We start from the raw sequence: 20130 nt of genomic DNA, 5'->3' as shown, positions 1-20130 counted from the left end.
TGAGCGTGTCCTGTGGGACCCCAAAATAGATGTGTCCCAGGAGGTGTCCCTTGAGGGGACCTCACACTGTGCAGCTCCCCGGGGTCGCGGGGATGAGCCAACCCAGTGCTGACACGGGCTGAGTTAATGGGGGGATAACGGGTAGAATAAAACCTTTGCAACCTGCTGAGTGAACCCAAACTTGCCGAACTACTAGAACATTAATGAGAGATCTTAATTAAATTGTTTGTAATTAGCTTTCCCAGGAGTGAAAACAAAACAAAACCAAAAACCAAATGCAAAAGTAGTGAATGCAGAATAACCTGTAGCACTCACGCCAAAGCTGCTGCTGCAAACGCTGCTTCTCTGTGTAGGGATGGGCTGGAAACCAGCAGGATGGACTTTGTGGTTATTTCTTTGCTCTTTTGCAGCTATTTCTTTGCTCTTTCTCAGGGTGTAGGTGCCACTGTCACAGGTCAGAGGACTCGGAGGCTGCTCCTTGTTGCGGGAGTGCTGGAAACACACACAAATACAGGAGGAGGTGAGCGGTGATCAAGGGAAGGACTAACACATCCTAGAAGCGCTTTGGGGGGCAGTTCCATTCTGCAGAGATTTTTAACTAAATATCATATTCTTATTGCTGGGTTAGCTGTCTTGGGTAGGAACTTTGCAAAAAGAAGTCCCATTTTTCATTCTAGATGCTCAAAGCATCTTTAAAGTGAATCAAAGCCAGTTTTTGTAATTAGCTTGCTGCTTAAGACGGGGACGGGACACTCTTTAGAAACAGGTTCTAATGAAGCCATTAGGCGGGTTCTGTTTCCAGTAAAGGAGCTGGCCTGGCATTAACTCCTCTAACAAGGTGAACAGATGGCTTAACCCCGAAAATAGACGCGCTATTTTTGCTAAATAGATTGGAGCAGAAGTAGTCGGGGGCCTTTAGTTGGCTAAATGCTGTTTTTCTGGCTGGGGACATGATTCAGTGCTTGGAATTTGGCGTCTGACTGGGACCACAGTTTGCTGGGATGGAGCAGGGCAGGCGGCAGACGGACAGACAGACAGACAGCCCCAGCTGCCACACGGACGCTTGATTCAATTTATAGGGGACAGACAAGAAGATGATTCGCAATGCCTTCTCTTCCTGAGAAACCCTTGTATTAATCTCTTTTAAAAGTGCCTTTGAGTTTGTTCTCAGGTCAAGAGTAATGAAGGTAATTACGGATGGACTCTGAGCTCTGACACAAACCAAAAGCCAGGCGGTGATTACATGTTGCTGTTTCCATCTCTTTTTTCCACATATCCCTTTTCCTAACACGCTTATCAGAAGCCGAGTTCGCAGGATTTGAGCACGGCCAAAGCAAACAAGCCAAGAATTTGGAAAGTCATTCATCTCAATCCAAAAAATAGGCGATAATCCAGTTTATCGGATGTGAATGCTTTGAATTTTGTGGGCTAAACAGGGCAGTGCAGTGGTGCCTGGCTGAAGGAGAAGGGGCAAAGCAACCCCCCGTGCTGTGGGTCGGACCCATGCAGGTTTGCATCATGCACCGAGTTTTGCATCACTCTTGCAGGTTTGCAGCACCCACCTGTGTCTGAATTGCACACGTGAGTTTGCATTGCCTATGCTGGTTTGCATTGCCTGCGCAGATTTGCATCCCGCACATGGGTTTGCATCACTCGCATGCATCTGCATCACCCACGTGGGTTTGCATTGCCCATGCAAGTTTGCATTGCTTGCATGGATTTGCATCAGCCACATGGGTCTGCATCACTCAGGTTTGCATCCCCCATGTGCATTTGCATCACCCGTGCAGGTTTGCATCACCCGTGCAGGTTTGCATTGCCTGCACAGATTTGCATCACCCACATAGGCTTGCATCCCCCACATGTATTTGCATCACCCGTGCAGATTTGCATCACCCACGTGCATCTATGTCACCCACGTGCATTTGCATCACCCGCACAGATTTGCATCACCCATACAGGTTTGCATTGCCTGCACAGATTTGCATCATGCATGTGGGTCTGCATCACTCAGGTTTGCATCCCCCACGTGCATTTGCATCACCCGCACAGATTTGCATTACCCATACAGGTTCACATTGCCTGCACAGATTTGCATCAGCTACATGGGTCTGCATCACCTGTGCAGATTTGCATCACCCACGTGCATCTATGTCACCCACGTGAGTTTGCATTGCCTACATGGATTTGAATCACCCACATAGGTTTGCATCGCCCATGCAGGTTTGCATTGCCTGCACAGATTTGTATCGCTCACATGGGTCTGCATCACTTACACAGGTTTGCATCTCTCATGTGCATTTGCATCATCCGTGCAGTTTTGCATCACCTACACAGGTTTGCCTCGCGCATATGCATCTGCATCACCCACATGAGCTTGCATTGCCTGCAGGGATTTGCATCCCTCACATGGGTCTGCATCGCTCAGGTTTGCATCCTCCACATGCATTTGCATTGCCCACGCAGGTTTGCGTTGCCTGCACAGATTCACGTCCCCCACGTGGGGCTGCATCACTCACAGAGTCTTGCATCACCCATTAGGGTTCGCATCGCCATGCGCTGCACTCTCAGCTCTACGTGCCCCATCCTCCTCACCTGTGCGTGCCCCATGGTGATTGAACTCGCCGGGATCTCACAGCTGGCCAAGGACAAGCAGGGCCAGCAGTGCCCATTTCTGAGCCGCAGCCATGCGTGTGACACGGGTCACCCATGGGAACAACCCCAAAGCGCAGCCCGTCAGGAGGGAACGTGTGTTGAAGTCAGCGCTGGCACGGGGAAGCTGTGGAACAGATAGAGCAGCTGATAAAGTGCTAGGTAAACAAATCCCTGAGTATTAAAGTTTAGAATCTAGTAATTAGCAGAGAAGTACAGGATAATAAGCACAGTGGGATGTTCCTCAAGGTACTTTAGGCTCCTACTGTGTTTATTATGCAGTATCAGTATGGAAATATATGCCTGACTACGCTTATGGTGGCATTTTGAAGTTTAAAGCAGACTCTGGTGCTCAGGAAGAGGTGACTCGATGACTCGCCCTCCCAGGTTGCCGGGGGGTGTGCTGGCACCCCCGGGGCGCTGCGGTGGCCTGGGGACACTGGCAGGGGTTTGTCCCCATGGAACTGGGGAGCACAGAGCAGAGCATCCTCCCCTCCCTCCCATTGCACTCTGTGCAGCGGATGGGGAGGCGAGAGCATCTCCCCCCTGCAAACCCAACCAGCAGCACCACAAGCAACGGGTGACATTGTAAAATGCCAGCACCAAGCATATGTGCCATTTCCAGCCAGGAAAAGAACGCTTTCCTACCAACTAACCCCAGTGGGGGTCCGGGCCCGAATTCTTCAGTGCTGTCCCTACCCACGGGTGGCTGCGCACTCAGGGACCAGTCGCATCCCCGTCCCCATGGCTCCGCTCACCCGCAGCGCTGGGGCCCGGCGGGCTGGACCACGCTAGGTGGCACTGTGGGATGCAGGAGGCGCCGTTCGCTTGCGGACACATCTCCGATTCCCATGGCTGCATCGCTGACGGAGAGCGGTCCTGGGCTTCCTTGGGGCTCCCTGCTGGACCTTGGGTGCTTTACACCGAGCAAGGGGATCCAAATACATCTTTAAAGACACTACTCTTAATCTAGCTTGAGATATCTGCATCTCTCCCTTTCACATAGAAGTTTTGCTGGATGGATCTGATCGTGCGTCCCCTCAGTGTCGTTTCAAGCCTGCTTTGTGCTGCCAGATTTCCCCCCCCACCCCTTTCTGAAATGCTCAGGTAATGCACACAGAGCCTGTTCTTTCCAAGAAGGGTTTGGCAGCAACCTGAGATTATTCCCTGCTAGGGAAAATATGATGAGAAAAAAAATAAAAAAGGCAAGGAAAAGGCTGTTACAAGAGCCACGGTGAGGGTGGGATATAGGAATAAACAGGATTCCTGCAAAAACCACAATGTAAGAACTTGATTTAGAGAGCAAAAGCACAGATCTCAGCCCCAGGCTCCTATGTTGGTCACAGGTCGTAAATCACTGTGATAACGCTGCGTGCCGGGAGGCAAAGGAGCATCGCCCTGCATCCGCAGGGCGTGCTCCGGGTTTCCAAGGGCAACCGCAGCAACAAATACAACCAAAAGATTGCGAGTTATGTCGGAGTAAACGACCCATCGGTAATTGTTTTCTTATTGTGTTTGATCGCAGCGGAGATGGGAGGAAGGTCTGATCGCTCCATATACTTAATACCTTTTATTTGTTTGGGGGACGAGGTAAAAAGATAGATGTGTGGGAAGAGGGAATAGAGACATTTTAACCGCAATGAAGCAGCAGAACAAATGTATTTCCCCTGGTCCCCTCTTAATTTTATTTGTGTCAGTCTATTTGCCGTGGGAAGTCTGCCTGAATCCCAAATTATTTTAGTTAGTTAATCTGCTCAGTGCCAGTTTATTCTGCAAACAGTCTCCGTAAATCCCAAATAATTGTAGTTAATCTGGTCAGCGCCAGCCTATGCTGTGGGCAGCCCACGTAAATCCAGAGATCCATCGGTTAAATTAGGTCAGCGCCTTTTAATAAGAGTATAGAGGTCAGGCTGCGCCGCGGCGGACCCAGCAGGGGATGCTGATGGCAGTTTGAGGGGTAAAAGAGGAAAAATGACACCTTTTTGCCCTGGTTATGAGTGGGAATTGGGGATGGGCTGCTCTTTGGTGCACCCGCATCCATCACCCCGCAGCGGCATCCCCTCCGCTGCAAAGCATCACTTCCTTGGCCTATTGCTGTATTCCTTTTCCTGCGGGTCCAGACGTGGGTGCTGCCAGGGGCAGGGTGCGGATGGACCCTCCGTGTCACCCTGCACGGCTGCTTTTGGGATGAATCCATGGGGCTTCATCCCTGCGAGCCCCCCTGGGTACCCGGGAGCTGGGTGCTCTGCGCCTTTTGCCTGCATTTTCACCAGCCCCTGCACTACAGGGAGGGCATAGAAAAGGATAAATCCAGGAAAAACAAATGCAAGATTTAAGATTTTTGTCATATATCCCACCTGGATTAAATGAGCATTTACGCTCAAGAAACCTGCAAGTTCCTGTAACGCACTGAGGCAAAAGCCTCTCGCTGGGTGCTGCACCAGACTTTTGACAAGCGACAGCATCGCTTTTCCATGCCCCAGATGACACACAGACTTACTAGAAATGAGATCAGACAAGCCACACGCTGCCCCCAGCCTGAGCATACTACCAATGCCCACAGGACACCCTCTGCTGCACAGCAGGCTGGAAATACCCCATAATACCCAGGATCTTCCCCACTGCATCACATTTAAACCAGGATATGTAATCCTGGAGCTGGGACTATGGCCGTGCTCGCAGGCAGAGCCTTCGGACGGCTCCGAAACGAGGGAGAACTAAACCAAGCGGCAGCATGTGCAAACCTGACTTGGCAATTGGCATCGATCCTGGCGTCTCTGTGGCCACGACGAGCCCTCGCGACTTGGCCGCTGTGCTGTTTACTTGCCACGAAGCCAGTCGGACTGAAATATTGCGGAGCTGGAGAGGGAACAGGCCAAATCCAGCCCCAGCAATTAGTAATTAAGCGCTTGGTGCTGGTCTCCGCATAGGTCTGCACTGGAAAAATACACATTTCCTCGCCCGAGCTCATCTGCGGGGTAATTAAGGTACAAGAAGAGATGCTGCGGGGATTCTCACACGCAGGAAAGCAAACAAATAAATGGGGCTTTTTGTTTCTGGGGGAAACGGGAGGCAGATGGAAGGGGGCAATGAGCCAAGGCTGGAGCAGGAAGGAAACGGGAGGAGAAAAGCAGAATATTCGGAAGCAGGAAGGGAAATGGAGACCGAGGGAGTTCAGCCGAGTCAGGGCAGCTTGAACCCGGCCCAAGATAAACTGGGATGGTGCTTCACTGCAGCTGCTCCCAGCTCCAAACCTTGCGCTTGCAGAGCCGTTAAATGAAATACACGACGACGCTACAGGAGTCGCGCCGGCTATAAATCACAGCGTAATTCAAGAGCTAGCTAAGGTGGCTGAGATTTCCATCGCAAACCCAAACCACAGAGCTCTGCTGGCACAAACTCATCCAGACCTTCCTAGGAAATGGTTTATAATACCCAAAATCTTCTGTTGTAACTGAGAGAACTGGCTGATTATTTGAGGCTTGGAACACACTTTTCAAACCTAAACTTCACTTTATCTGTGCCTTGTCACAAATTTATGTTTCACTTTTTGCTTGTTGAAAATGCCATGCTAAGCTGGAATTCTCAACACTGATGCAAACCGGAGGAAAAGACGCAGGTAGGACTGAGCCTAGGTCCAGCGTAACGAATAAACCTTGTTTTAGTTAATTTTCACCTTTGGCAAAAATCCCGGCACACAATTATTAACTCATTACTGCTGATGAACCATCTCCTTGGTGAAAGGGGCTCGTCAAGGGATTTATTCCTTATTCGCCACAATTGCGTTTGTTGTTTCCATCCTGCTGCTGCTGATTTGCAGACTATTAAAACACTATTGTTTAATTGGACTTTTAACCCATGATTGAGTGATTCCGTACTTCTCGCTTCACCAAAATGAAAAAGAAGAATAAAATCAGTGCTGATGGGCTATGTGAGAGCTTCACTGAACTAACAATCTCCTGGTTCCCTAGTCCTGGATCAGAGCAAAAATTAAGCTGAAAGCATCCTGTGTTTGCTCCATCCACCCACTGCCCCTTTGCTGCATCCTCTCTCCATCCCCTTGAGGGACAAGAGTGACTTGAAGCCCGCCATGGACCCAGCACCCAGGTGGCTCCATCGTGGCCACCGAGTTACTCCTTTATTTATCTCTTTGTTTATTCCCCTCCAGCCTCAGCGAGACATCCCCTCCATATCTATAAGGAATTATCGAATAAAACACACTTCACATTAAATCACAGGAACATTTCGACAGCCAGATTTAATAACGTGAAATAAAGTCTTGTGGAAACCCACACACAGCTGTGGAAACCCCCAAATAAATCAGTTTTCAAGTGGCTGTACAGGAGCCAGGGAGCAATTTTTTCAAATTGCTTTTCTTATTTCTCTAATATAACAAAGTCCTGCCCAAGGTTGTGCGGCAAATGGGAAAAGAACATGCTCATTTTCTTATCAATACTCCACTGAATAATAAAGAATAATAACCAGCCACTCCAACGTCACCATCGTGCTTTTTACATCTATTCTTCTGCTCCCCCAAAGTAGAAGGCAAGTGGAAGAATTAATTAACACAAGATTGGATTAGGGCGCCTTGATTTACAATGTATTTCAGACAAGGATGTGTGATCGGAGCAGATGAACAGATTATAAATAAAAAGTCGGGATGTGTCATTAAGGCATCTGATTTGCTTCTGAAGCTTTATAAATTAACCCTGTGTGGGCAGAGGCAGGGAAGATGGAATGAGCCGCATCCAGAGGGATGCAGGACCCTGCGGGGACTTGGTCGTCCTCTTGGAGAACTTGAGTCCTAAGAACTGGAGAGATCCCAAAACCAGGATTTCTATCCTTAAAATAGATTGAAAAAGGAAGAGCAGAGATATTATGGAGTCGTCAGCTCAGCATCAAGTCACAGGAAAGTACTAGGGTGATTAATCAAAGAATTCTGAATTCTATGGAACAAGGAGATGAGTAACAACTAATCAGGATGTCAGGAATAAATCACATCAAAATCATGTCATTGCATCCCCCAGCAGGGCAACAGGACAAGCTGTGGATGTCAGATGTGCATGCTATGGAGAGGTTCTTGAGCCCAGCCTAACAAGGGAGCCTAGCCTGGGGAAAGGAAAACACTACGGAGCAGGTGGAGGCTACAGAACCATCCCAGGAATGGATTTGAAGACAGTCAAAATGGGAATATGTATCCAGCAAGGTTCTCAACCATAGAAACGTGTTGGTTGGACAAGTCCCTCAAGATGGTTGAGCCCAGCTGTGGAGGACCATGGTATAGCACAAGAGGACCAGAGCATGAGATGTCTAGGAACCACAAGCCAAGACATCAGGGTAAGAACTCAACATGGGCTGGTATCGAGCACAAGGGATGTGGGGATGGGACCAGAAGCATCTGGTGAAGCTGTGGTGGTGCAGGAGTGGGAACAGGGCTCCTCGGACCTTGTGCTGAGCACACGGCCCAGCGTTGCTCTCCAGGGGACAAGGGACACCCCAACAAGCTGTACCCAGAGCCAGGCTGCTCCTAAAGCACAGGAAGAAATCCTTCCTCTGCCCTGGGGGCTGGTGAGAGCTCGGCTGGAGAACGGTGGCTGCTTGCACAGGATCATAGAAAGGTTTGGGCTGAAGGGACCTTCAAAGCCCATCTAGTCAGACCCCGTCCAGCCTGGCCTGGGACATCTCCAGGGATGGTTCATCTACCACCTCTCTGGGAACCTGGGCCAGGCTCTCACCACCCTCAGGGCCAACAATTTCTTCCTGCACCTCAGGGAAGGTGTGGACCAGCTGGAAGGAATCCAGAAGAACATGGCAACACGCTGCATATAAGACATGACCTGCAAGGACAGACCACACCAACACCAAACAGAGCCTAAAGGAGACTTGACGTTTGCTTTCCAATCATAAAAAGACCAAAGGAAAAAGACAACTTTGTCTCCCCTCCTAATTTATGTATTTATTTTACACTGTTTTCCCCACCATATTTTCTCCTCTTGCTTCTTTCAGCACCCATTGTCTGGCTGGAGCAGCCGATTTTGTATTGGGCAACCAGGCTATTCCACAGAAATGCAGAGAGCCTGACCCATGTCTCTGGGAACAGGCTGTGGGGAAGAGCTCTACGGAATTAATTCATGGCCATACTTGTATTTTAAGGTTATATTTACTTGTTATTTCTCCTGGTGACTGTGCCGAGGATGCTCTCCCGGAGCCGCTGATGCCGGGTCCAGCAGCCACCCCGGCGGGCAAGGCACTACCTAATGCTTTGCATGTGTTCATGGTCTTGCAAAGAGAAGAAACAGAAAATAAGGAAGAAAAATAGATTGCAAAGAGCTTCATTTCCCCCTCCTCGCACTCCCCACCCCTGGAATTTGTGGTTTCTTGAACCGGGCCTTTTTTCTCCACGCGTCCCACATGGCCGCCAGTGCTGTGATACATCTGTATGGGAATGTGTTAGTCATATTCAGCTTTTAATTACATGATATGGTATAACGCTATTCATATCCCGAGAGAGCTGTTCTTTCTACTATAAATATAGTCTCTTACATGTTTCATTTATGAAGCAGTTTCTGGAGTAAAATGGTTCAAAATATCCTTACTCATCCTATGTTTTTATGCCTACAAAATGATGGCAGGAGCATCGATGCTTCATGTCAAATAATTCTGATTAATCACTTGAAGGAGGATACTGGGCTTCTTCACAAAAACCAACATGAACAGGCTGCAGGAACCTTCTCCATCCCACCTTCTCCATCTCCATCCTTCCCCAGACCCACCAACCATCAGCTGAGAGACGTGCATTTTAGCATCAAGCTCAAGATGAGTTTCTATGTCACCTCCCCACTGAAATCAAGGGATCTGTCTCACAAGTAGTTGCTCTGCAGACAAGGATGTCACATTCTAATCCAGTACCTGCTGAGAACTGCTTAGTCTGGAGTCAGCCAGCAGGTTCAAATCCTAGCAAAAATTAATTTCTATACATATACATTTAAAATATGTATTTCTAAATATCCTCTTTCTAATCTATTCCTGCACTTATAGGATGAAGTGCATAATTAGCCTAACAAGCAATTGGCTGTTTTTTCCCCAACCCTGCAAGTTTCTGGCTGCAAAGGTGGGTTGTGATTTCGCCCCATGTGCCCACCCTCGGCTGGGGACACCGGGTGGTCCCCGCGTGGCTCCTTGGGGACAGACGCTGGTCCCCAAGGCCACAGCCCCAGGCACCCGACTGCTCCGAGAGCCCAGGCCCAGCAAAGCCAGACGTTAAACAGCTTCACCAGCCACTTGTGCGAACACAAAAGGTGCTGAGCAAGGCTGGATTCCTCCCCATCCCATGCTCTTTGTGTGCCGGTATCACACATTGAGCCACCGGAAACCCCCACTAATTAGTACCAGACCCTGATGGCCAGGACTGATGTATCCGAATCCTGTCCTTTATTCCTCGTGCCCTTGCTGTTTGGTGGGACCAGCACCAGCCCATCCTCATCCCTAAACCAAGCCCTAAACTGGACAAATCCCACAGCTCTACCAACTAAGACCAGATTGAGATCAAATAGGAACAAGCTGGGACGCAGAGCTAGGAGTTAAGACAACTGTAAGACAAACCCTTTGAATCCAATCCCGACTTTCTCGTAAAGCTCCCGCTGAAATCAATGGCTGGTTTGGACAGAGCATTTGTTTCTCGTTAAGCTTTAATTGTTGTTGATGTTTCTGTGCTCCTTGAAGCCAGGAAGGATGAGACTGGGATGCTGACGGGGCTGCACATCCTGCAGTGGGTTTGGGGTCCATCAGCAGCCCCCCATCAGGAATGAGGATACGGACACCTGGGGCCACGCACATCACACCTCTCCCTCTCTGCTTTATATCAACCCACCCCAGGGGCTCTTCTTGGGGCCGTTTTTAAAAGCGAAGCTGACAAAATTAAGCATTTGGGATCGTGGATGAAAGAAATCTGGGGAGAGTTTCAAACAGACTCACCTCTGGGGTTGGGAGATGTGCTTTTTGAACTGGAGATCAACTATTTGATATTAGCGGTGTGTCCTAGGAGCTATTTTAAGTCAGATTTAAGCCCAGCACCCCCCATTTTATCCTGGGGTAACTCTTGGCTTTGCAGAATCCAGCTCTGCCATTCACAACTGCATTTGGCCATTAAACCACGAGGAGTTTTGAACATTTGCTTTGAAGCTCCCTCCAGATTAGCGGGATGTAACTAAAGGGCATTTTTGGTTGCTGTTTTTCTTTTGGGAATCATGACCGTCAGCTGAAGGATCGCCAAATAACTCCAGATACTTTGGTTCCCTTGAGAGCGAGAAGTGGTTTGATTTGCACAAAAAAGAGACTGAAAAATGGTTCTTAATTTGCCATACAAGCACAATATGAAACCACTACCCAAGTCTGCCAAACAGCCCCCCAAGGTGGACAGTCGCCCTTGCAGAACTGGTGGTGGAGCGATGCTTTCCATAACACTGCCTTGCGAGGATTTTGGGGATATTTCCTGGCTTTCTGCTCATCCCTTTTTCTTCTAGTTTCCATTTCTCCCCTTTTTTCCAGCCATTTCCCCACCTCCCTTTCCTTTTCTTCTCAACTAGGAGCAGAGAGGTGGTAGATGAACCATCCCTGAGACACCCCAGGCCAGGCTGGACAGGGCTCTGAGCACCCTGAGCTGGTGACGATGTCCCTGCTCATGGCAGGGGGGCACTGGTGACATTTGAGGGTCCCCTCCTTCCCCAAATCCTCCCGCCTGACCCACGTCCCCCCCAAGCTGCCACCCACATCCAAGGCTCAGCTGGTTGAGCACAGCCCTTCCTCCCCATGCAAATCTCCAAATAAGCAGCAATCTTCTAGCCTCATGTCCTCCCTAGTTTTTCATTTCCTGAGCTGTTTTAAGAACTTGCACCTGTGTAATAACCAAATACCAGGTTAAAATTGATACCAGGAGGTTGCTTGACCCACCCAGGCTTTAAACGCTATCTTTGAATGGATAAATTTTAATCCTTAACACATATTTTCTCCCTTGGAAATATGCTACGTGTTGCTGACATGCAGGAGAAAATGGAATAAAAATTAATAAGAAACCCGTGCTGCTATCAGACTTCCTTAAATGAGCATTTTCTAATGAGAAATTGAACAAGGAGATGGAGAGAGGGGTGAAGGAGGACAGAGGAATGATAACACCCTGCGCATCCACAGACCTCAAACCCACTTCTACGCCAAATCCCACTGGACAGGACCCCAATATCCCCACAGGGAGACACATGAACAAACTTCCTCCTTTTGCACTTCTTTCCTTTTTTAATCCTAGAAAAGTGTTGTTGTAAAGAACAAATCCTGACGGGTGTGTTGGCGGAGCCGGCCGGCCCCAACCAGCCCAGACAATACCCGGGGCTGTGGGAACCGCGGCACAGGAAGGAGCCGGGACCAGCAACAGCTGCAGCGTCTGCTTCTGCTCCACCAAAACCATCGCCCTGAAACACATCACCCTACAAACCCATCACCCTGCCAAGCATCCCCCTGCAAACCCGTCACCCTGCCAAGCATCACCCTGAAACCCGGCACCCTGCAAACCCGTCACCCTGCCAAGCATCACCCTGAAACCTGTCACCCTACCAAGCATCACCCTGAAACCCGGCACCCTGCCAAACATCACCTTGAAACCTGTCACCCTGCAAACCCATCACCCTGCCAAGCATCACCCTGTAACCTGTTACCCTGCCAAGCATCACCCTGAAACCTGTTACCCTGCAAACCCATCACCCTGCCAAGCATCACCCTGAAACCTGTCACCCTGCAAACCCATCACCCTGCCAAGCATCACCCTGAAACCTGTCACCCTGCAAGCCCGTCACCCTGCCAAGCATCACCCTGAAACCCGTCACCCTAAAACCCACCACCCTGCAAACCCGTCACCCTAAAACCCACCACCCTGCAAACCCGTCACCAGCACAGAGGGGCTGACATGATGCTGAGGGGCATCGCATCCAAGAAACGACGGGGGAGCACCCACTGCCGTTTCGCATCATGCAACAGCAGAACCTGCTGGATGCACCCAAATTAACCCAAAAAGGCATCGCCTGTAAAATTCACAGCCACCCGAATGGAGCAGATGATTTCTGGCCTTCTGCAAAGCAGGGTTGGGGAAGTTGGCATAATGGGATGTGTCTAGGAGACATCTCGCTCTCCACTATCTGCTCAATTTATACCGAGTCCCCACTGCTCATAACACAGCAGCACCAAGCCCTGGCAGTAGGGCTCCAGATTTTTGGCTCCCCTCCATCCCGAAGCCCCCGCTTTGATTGGATAAGCCTATTTAAAAAAACCCTGATAGATCTAGAATGACTAAACACAAATTAGAAGTCGGATGATATAATTTCTCCCGCTAACAGCGCATCAGAGGGATGCGGGAAGGCGCTTGCTCAACACACAGGAAGGAATGCCGATGAGAAATTAGTCAGCAGCGGCAGCAGGATGAATCCACAGTTGTCTCAATAGAAGCCGACTGCTTATTTACCCATCTGGGATGAATTTCTGTGCTTTGTGCAAGGAACGAGCAGCAAGGGGCTGACGGGAGCCTGCATTCCTGCGCAATGTGTCTAATTCGGCTTGCTGGAGTCATTTGCCCTCACGGGCTGAGAAGGGGCTTGGAGGTAGAGATACTGCAAACCGACAGTGAGTTTTCTATGAAAATTAGAGGAATGGAGGGAAAAATAAAGGTTTTAATGGGGGGAATCAATGGCGATGTGTTCAACGAGGGGCTGGCACATGGTAAGGTACAAGGACGTGGCACAAGTGTGTCCTGGGGCAGGTCCGGCCGGGAGAAAAGATAAAGATCAATGCCCACATTTCTGAGCAGACACACCCTGAATTTTGGTGCCACACACTCTGAAAATACCTGTTCCTTTCCTCGGTGGATCCCCATGCCCCAAAGCATCACTGAAAAGCCAGGAATTAACTAATCCACAGCTCAGTGGAGAGAAGAAAGGCTGGAGAAGTCAGGGGAGTCTTGGGCTTTGTTTATATGTTATATAAGTTCCTCTAAGAGAGATTTCACAGGAAGAGTGGATGAGTTATCTGGAAATACAGATGGTGCTATTGGAAACACTCAGTTTTTTAAATGCCCTAAAGAACCCAAACCAAAACAACCCAAAGAACACTTGTCTATAAGCAAATAAACGCATCACTTTCCATCTTTACAAACATGTCAGTTTACTTCTCACCCATCCTGGGGCGTTTATTGAGTTCTCAGCATCCACGTCTCCAGCCTATAACCCACCCAGGGGATGCTGCATGGTTTGCCCCATCAAGGAGTAATTCCCCCCATACAATCTTCACCCTCTCAGCCCAGGTAACCATTGAGGACCCATTTGCTGGATGTTCCAGGACACTGGAGCGAGGCGGGTGGTCAGTGCTGGGCTGTGGGGACGGATAACGGGCCGAACAACGCGTCGGGTGCCGGCGGCTCCTCAGCTGGTGCACGTTATCATTTCGTACCTCCAGCCACTTCAAACAGCAGCCACTTCAAGAGAGTCACGAGCACTCACAGCCACGGGTCTGCCTCTCATTACGCCGGCTCTGATGTGCAATATCCTGAGCATCCCCCGGCCCCACCGACTTCCCACCAACAGCATCAAAGGGGGACGGGACCGGCAGCCCCGGGACGGGCTGGGGGTACCTGGGATGAGGATGAAGAACATTTGGCAAAACCCACCCTGAAAACCTCTCCATTTCCTCCCACACCAGCACCAAATGCAGCTCGTTCCCCAAAACCACCACGTTTCAAAAGCAATATTGATTTTTTTTAAGAGCATAACTCTTTTAATCCAAACCACATTTTTGCAAATGAGCAGCTAAATATTTGCTGTGTCTTTCTTTCCCCTCCCCCAACCCGAAATAAACCCTGCGTGCCAGATCCTCTTTGGATGTAACTCATTGCAGCTTAAAACGAATTAACTCCGATCACACCAGCTTTTTGTTTCACAAACCCCTGTTCCCCTCCCCGAAGAAGCAATACGTGTTTTGCTGATGAACAAAGTTTTCCCCGATATTATAATTCCTGTGACCCAGACAAATCACTCTTTGCATTCACTGAGTTTAACTCCTCATCCTCATGCCATGGGATGGGGTGGGGGGGTCCCTACCCTGGGTACCACCTGCCCGTGGGGACGTCAAACTATCCCCCCCATGGGGAGGTGACCAAAGGGCTGGGAGCACTTGCCGGGGTCTCTCCAGAGGTTTAAGAGCTCTTGCTTATCCTTATCACGATGCTCTAAATCTGATAGTCTTATTTCTCAGCTACAATAAGTTCAATTGCCAGCAGATAAGACTGGCTCAGCAGTCTTGCATTTCCGTTAATCTCTGATTAATTTTAATGATCTTTCAAGCCCCTTTTATTCCACATTACTCAGGACTTTCACATAATCTTCGCATCTAAGCGTGGCTCCGCTGCCTTTAATCCACGCCGATATTTCTGCCTCCCCTGGGCGCTCCTCCATGTGCCACCAAAGCTGCTGGTGTCACCTGCTCATCCCATGGGGCTTCTCACCTTCTTTATTAATTAGTGTATTGGCACCGCAATGATGTTAACAGACAGCAGGAATTTATGACGCTCGTAGAAACCAAAGGCAAAGCAAGCGCAGCCTGGCTCCACGGGACCTTCCGTCTCCCTCTAACAGCTCTAATTTTTAGGGAAAAGAGGTGAAATGGGGTGTCCTAGGCTTTGAACGCCTCGGGGTCCAGCTGCCCATCTGCAGAGGGATGCTGGAGCTGGTGGGCAGCCCAGCGCCCCGGGGCCGCCTGGGTCCCACTGATAACGGCCCATCAGTCGCGGTGCTGCTGCCAGGAGGGACGAGCGATGCCAACACCGCCCTACACCAAACAGACACCGAACTCGGGGCACCGCTGCCTCGTGCCAGCCTGAGACACCCAGCGACGCTCCCCAGGTACTGAGGAAGGAGCTCTGCAAGCCCAAGGGACACAGCGTCACCCCCAAAATTACCCCCGGTGGGTCTCGTACGCGGCTTCACAATTACTGCGGCATCCAAGGCGCAGCTTTGGTTTCTGTGTGACACCCCGCGCCAGCGACGCCCACCCCACCCCGAGTCGCTCGGAAAAACCCCGTTACAAGTGAGGAGCATCGCCAGCCCTCGGCCAAGCAGGAAAATCCCCTGAACGCCCAGCCAAAGCCTCCGCGCATGGAAACGCCAGCGTGGCCCGGGGGCTTTTGCACTGATCCTCTCTCAGCTCACAGACACGCTCCAGCGTGATCCCCGGTTGGGGGTCAGCCCACACACCTGGGGTGCCCGAGGAATCACATTCACACCGTGTGGAACAGCCCCAACACTCTGCAAACACTAGATGTCTTTTACCACATCAGTACGGGCAAAACTATGGATTTATCTTGACTAATCACCAATATTTTGTCGCCTTTTAGTCCGTGATATAATACCACACTGGAGTCCTGAGGTTATTAATTCTGCCGGCCAGGACTCCTATTTGCCATCACCACCCACACAACCCAGCTGCTTGCTGGGGTGCAGGGTCACGGGCGACACCAGCCATGCACTGGGCTCAAATCTGACCAAAAAGACAATGACAGTTCAGAGTGCGATGACAAGCAGCGCTATGGGGGTGCTACACCCCCAGCCTGGATGTAAAACAACTACATTACACAGAACCCCCCTGTCGCAGCTGCAGCCACAGCCCAACAGCTTGTGGGCTGCAATCCAATAGAGTTATTTCCCCCCCCCGCCTCTTTTTTACAAATGCGATTTTTCTCTCTGGATTAGAGCATCATTAAGCCCCCCAGACCCGCATGTCCTACATCACCGGTCCTCACCCCCCGGCTCCAGCACCGGGATGGCAACCGCTGCTCCCACCACAGGGATAGCAGGAGCATCCCAGCATCTTCTACCCAATATAAACCAAAACGTGACCAACCAAACCCCCACAACAGCAGCGATAAAGTAGTTTTGGCCTATTTCCGATGGTTTAATCCTCTTTAGACTTCTTTGAATCTCAGGCTTACAGTTATTTAGCGCATTTTGGTAAGTATCTGAGCACACATCTGCACCCAGGTTTGCTTTGGGTGCATTTGAGCGCGGGGGCACTTTGCTCCTCCCAGAGGGACATTGGGGTTCAATTTACAGCCATTCTTTCCCAACACGACTTTATTTTGTCTGATAGAACCAAACACTTGACAACAAAAAGTTGTTTCTAGCAATATTACGCTTTTTTTATGGTACCATTCAAAACAATAAATCGTACTAAAATAAGATTCTGCTGTTTCTGGAGTAGAGAGATGCATCTGTGAGCATCTTTGTGCTGTCCCTCCCCAGGGAAGGTTTCCACCACCCACAGAACCATGAGCACATCCCAGCTGTGCCGGGGGGATTGAGAAGGCGGCTGCAGGATTCCTCTTATAAAGAACAATATTGGCTTAGCGCGGCAAAGAAGATCAATGAGTCCTTGCTAAGGATCTACCCGAGGCATTTAGCGCTTCCGGACGGATGCTCTGGGTACCAAACCCCAACCTGATGGATGCTCTGGGTACCAAACCCCAACCTGAGGGATGCTCAGCACCCTCAGCATCGCAGCCCCTCATGGAGATATAACCCAAACCCCCTCTTTTTGCTGATAAAGCAGCCCTGTATCAATCCCACCCAGGTTTAAGCCACCCCACAGCATCGCGGGAGCGTTTGCCGGCCCCATCCCAGCTGACTCCAATCTGATTAACACTAGATTACAACAGGGCGGGTTTTTTAGAGCTTAAAAGCAGCTCAGGCTACAGAAATCTATCTGATCGTATCAGCAGCATTTGAGAAAATCGCCGCCTAGAAGGGAACCGGCAAATTTTCAGCGGTTCTTGCCAAAGGGGCCATTTACTGATAGAGAAACTTTACAGCCCATTTTGTTCCATGTCAGTTTGTACTTGCAGAGACTCCCATAGGCCCCCTGCATTGCCCTCCCGGGGAGATCCCTGGCTTGTTTAGGGGCTATTCTGCTATAATATTTTCATTTTTCACCAAAAAAGCTTCCAAGTTTGCCCTATGGGGAACGGGAAGACATTGGCAGCTTTACAACATTGCTAATAATTGCATTAGATGGGAAATAAATCAGTTTTCCAGGGAAGGACACAGTCCTAACAAGCAATGGGCAGGAATAACACCCCAGAAAGCCCTTTTACCCAGGGAAGCGCCTGTTTGCTCTTCTCAGAAGCGCCTCAAATGGGCTTTGACCCCAAAACTTCCAGTAATGTTGGTATAAGCAGAAAAGAGAGGGAGAAACTGCTAAAGTGATATTAAGAGCACATGGCCAGTGGTAGCTGGCAAAGACAAGCAGTTCAAAGAAAAACCAGCACAAGGAAACATTACTGACCTGGGTGGGCGCTGCCAGTGCCTGGTCCCTTTGTCTCCTTGTCCCCAGGTGTCCCAGGGCCACGGCGCTGCCGGGCAAACACCAGCAGGTCCCACAGCAGCCCAGCCTGCACCTGCTGCCAACAGGGCTTTGTTCTCCAAAACCCAGACCACACGGCTTCCTCACCTTCCCAAGATGCATCTGACCTTGCCTCTCATAGGCTGATTGATTAACGGGTTGATTGATTTTGCTGCCACACCCTCCCACCAGCCAGGCAGCTTTGAGCCCCATCTCTGGCTGCACAGCTGCCTCTGGGCTGCTCGTTGTCCACAGCTGTTTCACATCCCCATCATCCCCAACCCCATCATCCCCATCATCATAATAATCATCCCCATCATTAACATCATCATCATCCCCATCATCCTCCTCCTCCTCATCATAATCATCCCCATCCCCATCATAATAATTCCCATCATCCCCACCATCCCCATCATCCTCATAATCACATTCCCATCATCCCCATCATCACAGTCATCATTATCATCATCCCCATCCCCATCATCGCCATCCCCATCCTCCCCACCATCCCCATCATCATCATCATCAATCATCCCCATCATCCCCATCATCATAGTCATCATTGTCATCATCATCATCCCCATCCCCATCTTACCCACCATCCCCACCACCCCCATCATCTCCATCATCCTCAGGCCCAGGTATCTACCCTGGGCAGAGCTTTGGGCACTGCTGCTCTGTTTTTCAGCAGAAATACATTAAAGCCCTGTCTCTGGACGCAGGACCCGCAGCTGCTCATCCACCTTCCAGCACTGGCCCGTACACAAGAACTGTTGGCAAACCCAAAAAGCTGTTTTCACGAGCAGCTGAGAGAGCTGGGCACAAGTGTAGTTTTGGGGGGACATGCTGAGGTTGATGGATCTTAAATATCACATACTTTGCTCACACCTCAGAGATTTACAAGCTCGACACATGCGGGATGGATTTACCGGCTCCCTATGGAATCGACTGAGATGGAGCCAAGTTTCCCCGAGCCGCCGGCTGCGGGACGGGATGATTCCAAACTCTATCTATAGAGAAGAATGAAACGCATTCTCCCACCCTTCTGTTGCAGAAGAAACGTGGAGCCCTGTTGCTGTATTAGCAAACACCACAAAACACCCAGCGCAAGCTCCTCGTAAATGAATGAGCAGCCGGACGGCCTGTTGAAAGACCCGCGAGGCAGCGCGGTTGAGCTCCATCCCACATGCTGGTTGACTCTTCATTTATTTAAAATGCCCTACTATCCTGGTCAGGAAGGAAATCTCCGTTAAACACACATAATTTCATTTGCGACACTCAAACTGCATCGTTCAGTAGCAACAAGTTGTGGTTAGAAAGGTTCAACGGCAGCAATAAAACCCCTTCCATTGGCAAAACTAAAGGCGGTATCATTCAACAGTCCCCACATTCTGCAACCACCGTCCCCTGTGGGAACACAGGCATCAATAACAACCAAAAATACCCCAAAGACACTGTGGGGATCAATAAATGCTCAGCGCAAAGCTGCGATGGTTCTTATGGCATCCCATGAGTTGTGCGAATGTTGCGTGTTCCAACACCAACCCAAGGCCGTTCCACCAAAATCTCGGCTTGTACGTTCCCACCGCCGCAATTTGCACAACTTCATTATTGAGATGTGAGGCAGGGAGTTTATATAGGTCTGAACTTGGCGTTCAGGTCCAACGGTGCCGACCAGAAGAGAACAATCATAAGAAAACATCGAAAATAACCATGAACCATGAGTTACGTTGGGAAACAAGGCTGGTGGGCTGGGTTTGCACACCCGTGCGCAACCCCGCTCGCTCCCGCAGGCGCTTTGTGCTCTTCCAAAAGCATGAAATACAGATTTTGAGCTACAGAACAGAGGAAAATCCACAGGAGAATGAGAATGAAAACAATCTTGCCTTTTTACAGCACTTTTTGAGGTGAACGCGGAGAAAACGCGGCGGTGGGAAGCACAAAGCGCCACCGGGGCACCACACACAAACCCCAACGTTTTATATCCCCAAAACACACTCTTCTTATCAAAAAAGGCGCCCAAAAGCAGGCAGGGGAAATGAAAGGCGAGTGTCG

General features: G+C 49.9%; 1 long non-coding RNA gene across 1 annotated transcript; it reads right to left on the bottom strand.

Annotated features, from left to right (window-relative positions):
- Positions 1 to 215: 215 nt before the first annotated feature.
- Positions 216 to 18491, bottom strand: LOC135577272 (uncharacterized). Its single transcript, XR_010468906.1, has 3 exons — positions 18019 to 18491; positions 2596 to 2779; positions 216 to 492 (listed from the first exon to the last, which is right to left on the bottom strand). It is a non-coding gene; the product is annotated as an uncharacterized LOC135577272 (long non-coding RNA).
- Positions 18492 to 20130: the final 1639 nt, after the last annotated feature.

Source organism: Columba livia, chromosome Z, assembly GCF_036013475.1.
Source record: "Columba livia isolate bColLiv1 breed racing homer chromosome Z, bColLiv1.pat.W.v2, whole genome shotgun sequence".
Taxonomy (NCBI): domain Eukaryota; kingdom Metazoa; phylum Chordata; class Aves; order Columbiformes; family Columbidae; genus Columba; species Columba livia.
This window is presented reverse-complemented; position numbering and strand designations above follow the sequence as displayed.